This window comes from Gasterosteus aculeatus, chromosome 3 (genome assembly GCF_964276395.1).
Source record: "Gasterosteus aculeatus chromosome 3, fGasAcu3.hap1.1, whole genome shotgun sequence".
NCBI lineage: Eukaryota > Metazoa > Chordata > Actinopteri > Perciformes > Gasterosteidae > Gasterosteus > Gasterosteus aculeatus.
Genome location: NC_135690.1, coordinates 11,691,131 through 11,699,667, shown reverse-complemented (window position 1 = coordinate 11,699,667; position 8,537 = coordinate 11,691,131).

Here is an 8,537-nt window from a genome sequence, read left to right as displayed (position 1 = left end):
GGATGGTGGGTTTCCTTTTGTTACTGTTGTCTGAAGTTCAGCTTGATATCATAGAATCCAGTGTCGATGAAAACAGAAAACGAATGTGCCTTTGAATGAAGAGGTAAAAATTATATGTGAATAGCTTGTTATTGCAGTATCCAATAGAGATTCTGACCCTTTTTACCCCTTTTACGAGATCACAGTGTACCACTTTAGACAAATTAGTTATTTTATTAAAGTTAAACAGGACACTGCTTGTGAATAGGTAGCAATTCTCACAGATACACAACTGAGGTGGTTTTACACCATTTCCTTAATAAACTGCATGATTCCACGTCATCCCATATCTTTAGTTTAAAGGAGCGTCTTTAAAGTTGGACTAAGAGGAAAACACACTGTTCCTGAAGCATTTTTTCTATCTCTGCTCTTTTTTTCTGAAATGTTTCACAATTTTAAGCCAGGACGGTTCAACCCTTAAAATACACAAACACCCTCTGAGGATAAAATTACAGCTGATCAAGGAGCCTAATAAAGAGCATCTGAGGGAGCCAGTGGTTGTAATATGTTTTTCCCCCCTGAGTAAATACACGGTGATGATGATGATGATGATGATGTAGGGGAACGGGGCTTTGACTCAGACATGGGAAAAAAAGGTTATCAGATTTTTATAGAAGTCACAGGAAGGACTGAGACACCGACAATGAAAAAGATTGACAGCGAGGACATTTGTGAGGAGCCTGTGTACATTTCAATATACATTTCCACAAAGTATACCTCAACTTTCAGCCTGCTCTATCTTTTTAAAGACAGTTGGGTCTTTACTTACAGGGCCCGCAGGGTTAGTCAAGGATAATTGCAGACTTTATTGGGGAGTACCACAGGAAACAGGTATTTAATTGTACAGAAATACCAGAAAACCCAGAAACCCAGTAGTTGACCCATTTTACATCCAGTAGTTTAGAGACCGTGAGGCCCATACAATTGTACAGTCCAACAAAATAATTCACAGTTTTGGGGTTATTTTTGTTTTCATTCGATTGTTATTTATAGAACATGCACTGGACAGTGACAAGATGTATGAGAGACAACTTTATGAAAACCTGGAATCTACTTGAGCTCCCTTTGTGAAGAGGACGAGAGGAGAGATGTCCAGCTAAATATGGAAAACCACCACAGGAATGTTTCCAGAGAATCGTGTATTAAGCCAACAAAAAAGGAAAAAAAAAACTATGTTGTAAAAAAAATGTAAATGCTCCATTTACTTTTGTTTTTTGCTTCGCATTTTTTATTAATTTAAAAATTGAAAAAAAGGTTGTAAAAGAATATATAGAAAACTTTGGCCAAAAGTCACTTATGGGGATCTGGCTACTGTACATGTATAACCATCAACACTAAATGTCCTTCAATAACATTACTCCTGGAGAGATGTGTATTCTTTGTTTAGCCTGTTATTTATTTATTGCTACACATCATGTGGTGGGACAAACTGACTGTTCCAGATCCGAAGGGGTTCATAGAGGGTTCATGCATTCCTCTATTAAAACCCAGCCAGAGAGAGAATAAGTTAATAGCCAATACACCGAACATTCAGGCCATTTGAAAAACAGGTGATTCTGATTTATTCCAAGTATTTCCCTCTCGTTTCTTATTTTTTTTTTTGCATATAGCTTTCATGAGCCTGAGGGTTGAAGCTGTCGCTCTATCCGTGGACCAAGGCCCATGTTGGAATGGTGAGAAATTAAATTTAAGAGAAGAAAAAAGCCTCCTCGGACTGCCCCTCCACCACCCCTCCCCACCCTTAAGTCCCCTCCATCCACATCTCCAGGGGCGATCCAGAGGAGCCAAACCAAAACCAGATGGACTTATTGGGCCTAAAGATAACAAATAGAGCCTGAGTTCTTGTCAGTTAGAGACCACCGGAGCTAAGAAGCTGCGTATGAAAAAAGCTCTCTACTCTAATGTGAAACATTACCAATATTGACGAAGTATTCTAATTCTTTGTGAAGTTCATGAGATGTGTTGCTAATTGTTTTGCTTTCCAGCTGTGGCGTTTTGATGTCGATGTGTGTGTTGAATGGGGAGGGGGGTCGCACTCACGGAGCAGGTGACACCTTGGCTTTGCAGGAGCGTCAGCAGTGACCTGAGTGTCTGGGTGGCATGCTCGCTCGTTTGTTAGTGGATACACCTACCGCCCACACACACACTCAGAGAGAAAAGAGAGGAAGGGTGACCCCAGAACTCCTCGCAGCCTCCCTGCAGATTGACTAAGAAAGTGTCCTTTGTAACAGGAGTTTCCTGCACGTAATTAAAAGATGTTGGGCCCTGCCCAGAAGGGAGGTGACGGGGCCCCGGGTTGCAGGATAAGGGTAAGATTCCCTCTTTGTTTCATGTAAGAGCCCCGGAGCTGGTCCTGACGTTTGTCCAAACAAAAGGCTCTCTCTCTCTCTCTCTCTCTCTCTCTCTCTCTCTCTCTCTCTCTCTCTCTCCAAGGAGGTCCGGACAGAAGATCAGCCAGTTCTCAGGGTCCAGGGCAGGTGGTTCTGATTTGTGAGGGGCAAACAGTCCACATCCAAGACCAGTAAATGGCAGGACACGTGTCGTCACGTCCACTGGTGGAGACCTGCAGGTCACCAGTAAGAATACACGGTCCAACTATCCCACTCGTGATGGGATAAGTCATTTTTCAGCCTAAACCTTTTCTCTTATCCTGAGATTGTCACTTGTGGCCGCAGTTAAACATAACTAGTATTAAAATGAGCAGATGCCTGAGTGGAGAAGGAAGTCAAAGTCCAAAGTAGTTTTGTTGCCATACGTACAATCACATTTTTTCCGTGGTGAAATGGTCATTTCACGGATTTCTGCATCACGCAGCAGACACAGTTAAGGACTGGCGGGGTGAATGTAGTGAATAATTTATCTGTTAAACAGCCAAATATTTCCCCCCCGCAGACACCGAAAACACAGCTGATTTAATATTTGACTTTTAAGTGTCAAATAGATGCAAACACAACCTGTCTATGTTGCTCCGTATCCCCTGGATGTGTAAATAGAAAACTTTATGCTCACATTCTCATGACCATACATCAACTTAAAAAGGTGATAATGTGTCGAAGCAGCTCTGTTCCCTGAAGCTCTTATGAGGTGTTCACGTTGTAAAATGAATGCACCATTTGTTCTAGGAACCTGAAGTAGATGAGCTTTATACTTTTACTCTGTGAACTTTCATTTTTGCCGCTGCAACATGACTTTTCCAAATGAAAACAGCCGTCTCCCACCAATCGGGCCCGGATAGATTTCCAGACGAGGGGGTGGGGGGGGGGGGGGGGGGGGGGGGGCAAACGCAGCAGCTTGCTGTGTCAGGTGTTTTCAGTCGGAGGTTTCAACACCGATCAAATGGCCACGCCGAAGCCTTCAATGATCCTGGAGCTTTCCCTGCTGTTGGGTCATCTGCTCGGCTCCGCATCACCTCCAGGGTTGGGCCCTACTGCCGGCCAGGCGGTCCCACACGCGGCCCTTTCCATCAGCTTTGTATTTATTCGTCCCTCTGGCTCCCCCCTCGGCCTGCACGGGGTCTCTGTTCAGTCTGCCAGCCCCGCTGAGAGGGGCTCCGCGGCCGAGAGAGCCTTAATCCATCAGCCCCCCCCCCTCCCCCCTCCCCGAGTGTGTACGTGCTTCGCTCTCTTATACTTGTCTCGTCTTGTTGTTGACGGAGCACGTTTCCTCTGTTGTTGTGTGTCCATGCAAGCTTGTGTGCACATTTTATCACTTTCCAGACGGACTAACAAACTCCCCCCTTGACCCGCTTACCCATGAAAACATCTTGTCCCGCCTGCAACACACCCCGCTCGTGTTTTATTGGAACCTCCTTAATCTACTCGTCCACACACACACACACACACACACACACACACACACACACACACACACACACACACACACACACACACACACACACACACAAGCAAATACTAGACATACATGAGCCTCACACACATATCCACAATGTACATGTCTCTGTTATGTTCTCCCATCCCACCCAAAGTGTCTGTCCTCCCTCCCAGTGCACAGTGATCGATGAGCTGAGTCCTGGTCTCTCTCTCTCTCTGCAGCAGGGGCCGTACTGACGGAGGGGAAAAGACCCTTCAGCTCGTTCTCGGTCGGACTCTCAAAAACAGCTCGGATGGCCAAAGAAAACACGGCACGAGGCATCCAAATGGCAAACCGTACGGCTGCTGCTATTGTAGTGTGAAATGTTTCCCACGATGGAGCTCGAGACTCGGAGGGGAGGATTCGAAGCGTGACACAATGCTGAAAATGAGAAACAAGGGTCAGACCGAGGTGATGCGGAAGATGTGAGGATTTCTGTATCTGGTTATTTCTTGCACCAGCGTGGCGAGAGAAATTGGTACCTTTGCAAAACAGCCCATATTTTGACAACAGCAGTTGAATAAAGTAATCTGCATCAGGCAGTGGAACAATATAAATGTCTTTTGCTATTTTGATCATGTATATTAAACATCGAAGGGAATCAATCATCTGACCTTATTACGGCTTAGAATGCATCGCTGGTTTGTTCTTGGTTTTGAGTATTTTTTTTTGGGGGGGGGGGGGTTGTCTCCATTTCAGTCCAGTCCGCTTTTAGACAGAGGAAACAGGAAAAGAGTCACCGTGCTGCGGTCCACTCTTCAGGCCGTATTCACTTGACCACACAAAGAGCCCATTTTGAGGGAGACATTTTATGTGCTGTGTGGCAGGCGAAGAGATTTACTGCGTCTGTGTCTATTCAGAGGCGTTTTGGATGATGTTCATGCTCTTACTGGTAGAGGATTTGATGACATCGTTATATTTTAGCAGTTAAGTCCCGAAATAAAGTATTTATATGCAATTATTGTTACAATGCTGAAGACCTGTCCAATTCCTTGATATTCTGTCACATAAAGAGGTTGGAGCTAAAATCCCTTATAAACAGATCTGAGGTCCGGTGCTTTAGCAAATCTTTATTATAGTAATGTGCAGATCTATAGCGACATATTCTACATTCATTCATACAATATATAAACACAATTATTATTTTGCCTCCTGTTTAGTAGAAGTACTAATTGTTATTATCATTTCTGTGTTCCATTATTATGTAATTCTATATAATCCATTGACTAAATTGAAATCAAATATTGCTTATACATTTTCAGGGCATTATCCATCTCAGTTCAGTTTTATTTCCTTTCCTTTCCTTTCCTTTAGTTTAGTTATTTATTTATATTTTAGATGTTTTATTTACTTATTTATTTTGGGTGAACCAAATCAAAAGAAGCTGAATTTAAAGGTATTTGAATCTACTGGTATATAATTAAAAAAATGTAAATGAAAACCAAAAAAATCCTAATCTTAAATTTCAAATAATACAGTGAATGAATAAAAGTAATGACTAAGATCTTAGTAAGACAATAATATGGAAATTTGGATCAAGTTTTAGTCAAAAAGTTTTCTTTTTTAAAACAAATCACACACAACAGAAATGTGCGTGGTCGTAATAGATGTGTGTGTTTCGTACTGTGCGTGTTTGCTGGTCGGTGGTGGAGGAGGAAGTTGTACCACTGAGGTAGCACTCAGAGTGACTAACAATGGCCCACACATATCCTGTGGCTGTCAAAATCTTGAAGACCCTACACAAACACTTTGGAGTCGAGGCCCACCGGCAACCTTTTCCTCCAGTGTTCCAGGTTTTGTTTCAGTTTGAGTTTTTGTGGAGACTTGAAAGCTGCGTTTTTTTTATTTTGTTTTGTGTTGCTTTTCCCAGTCCAAGCATAGAAACCTGAACTAAAAATAAATAAATTGGGAAGCTTCTATTTTTTTTTGGAGGATGGCTAATTGGGTAATACAGGACTTTTAACAGATTTACCAAGCAATCAATTTGAATGTAGACCCCCTTCAGAACGGTTTAAGATGGGTACTATGTCCTTATTAAAAGTACACAAACTCAATTTGCTACATCATGGCCCTTTCTGAGCCTCACCCTTCCCCTTTACGTGCTGCCTCAGCAGACTCCCTTCCCTTCTGTTGTGTGAAGTTGGAGAGAGGCCATCCCAACCTGCGGGCCGCACAGCTCACATCAGCACACATCAGCTCACATCGGCGCACATCAGCATGGGGAAAACACCGCTGATTGAACGGGAGCGAGAACCCACTTTCCAAACACTGGCGAAAATGAGTGCCAAATGGTTCCACGTTGAGGCCAATGTACAAACAGCTGGATACCCTTGTTCTCCAGCAGACTCTCTCAATGCTCGTCTGAGTGTCGGCCCCCCACCGAAAAGTAACCTTTGAACACTTCATATGCAACACTTCCAAAACAGAAACAAATATCCCCTTAACTCCCTCATCAACGACAGCCTTTTTATGGAGAATAAAAACCTCCTGTGAGCATTTTGAAAAACTTCAATGGCTGCATGCGCTGCTTGGCCGAAGCTGCATGCGCTGATGGGTTGCTGACAGACTGACCTAAGCAGAACTCCTTTTACTACTCAAAAGTGGACCAGTGCTTTCTTACATTCACAAGAGCCTGCTGTCACTGAGTTCAACAATGTGAAGGAGACCACCCGTGCAAAAAATAGATGTTGTGCTGGAGCTGCAGTCGCTTTTGTGGTAGGCAGCAGTTTGGCGGAAAAAAGCACCACGTTATTGCTGACTTGAGGAAAGTAGAACAATGCAGGCGGGTTCCAGCAGAGGGCGATGGGGCTCTGGAAAGGATCCCAGAACAGTACTAACATACAAATCTCCCATAATCTATTTAAGTAAGATGGTATGAAACATCCCTGCCACCCAGAATGTAACAAATCTACAAGAAGTAGTTGTTATTTAATGTCTGTGTTACTGAGAGGTTCAGTATCTCAAGCTTTCACCAAGGGCACTTGTTTTTGTTCACTGTTTTTTCAAACCCGAACAAGAGGTCACCTGATCACACAATGCAACAGCATCCCCATGCGTCTTATTTACCAAGGCCAGGTCACGTGTAATCATACCTTCACCCCACTGCACCGTCCACAGCACAAAAAAAAAAAAAATCCCCACCACCAAGCCACCGTCAGCACCACTCCTCCACCCACTGCAGCACCTCTCACAGTTGTTGCCATGGTGAGGGCCCATCCACTGCCAAGACCAGGCGGTCGCCAGGACCTCGGTGGTCTGGAGTGTCTCCGAGGTGGCACGGCCGCAGGGCTGCAGAGTAAACAGGACACAGGGGGATGGAGGGATGGAGGAAGAGGGATGGAGGGATGGGAATGTCGAGTCAGCGGGCCTCTGCGCGCGGCCCGGGAGAAGAGGAAAGCCTGTAAAGCCGGACGATTCAGAGCTCACGCAAACAGCGGACCGCCCTGAGACTCAGCTTATTGGATGAGGCTTTGGTCAGACAAAGGAGGTAGTCAAAACAAGTTTACTCAGAGCACAAACAAACTGGATTTTTTAAAACTAAACGTTAAATAATTTTGGTGATTTATTTGAGAAAACTATTTTCGGTTTTAGTTCGTCATATTTCAGCTACGTAATTGGTTCATTATCGTTGGTTTCACCATCCAAACCGTCGTTTTGGATCACGTTTCAATGTCACTACAAACATTTACTCATGAACTGTTCTTAATTACACATTTGAAGCATTTTCCTTGCAACTCTACATTTTGCGTGTCAGTTATTTTCAAAACAAGATATTGTTCTTTTGACTCCTCTGCATTTACCCGTTATTCTGCAAATGAAGGTGTGGACATATGAAGACAAAAATCTGCAGTACATTGTTATTCACACATAGTCAAATTGATCTATTTAAATTGGGGATTAACTGTTAATGTAACTACATTTGTAATGTTTTAGAGTAAAACTTAAGCTTGTTTATTTGCTTTGAATAACCATTGTTAGTTAAAGTTAAAAATAACATCAAAATGAATAGGTGAGTGTAATTAGTATTTCCTCCAACACAGACAACAGAGAACTTTAAGATGACAAAAATTGCAATGTAAAGTTCATTCCAAAACGGCTGAGCTAATAAATAATTTGCAGTGGAAAGAAAAAGACATCAACTTGTCCGCCAAATCCAAGTTTAAAGATAATTCAAAAAGAAGAGTGGAATTCACCGGTGCCCAAGTCTAAAGGGACCATGAGAGGAGTTGCCAATATCCACATGTTATACACACCGCCTGTTTCCAATAATATTACCCTTGCGGGTGATGACAGGTTGAAAAGTAATTTACCTGAGCGGGGTTTTATTACAAATCTTTCTTGCACCATTCCTTCTGCTACTTAAGGAATCAGGCTCGCTTCATTGTGGAACTCAATCTCAGTACTAAATACCATAGAAGGCTTCCAACTATTTCTGAATCCCATGACGAAGATAGATGAGGTGAGATCGCACGCAGGATTTGCGACTGGCACTGACAAATTATTAACTTTGTTTGTGGGACAGGAAGAAGGTAAAGTTCAATTCTTGCAACCGTCCCCCTTTGATGAGGTTTCTGCAAAAAGGCGCCCAAAGTGATAAAATCAACAGGAAAAGAAGAAGAGAAAACTAA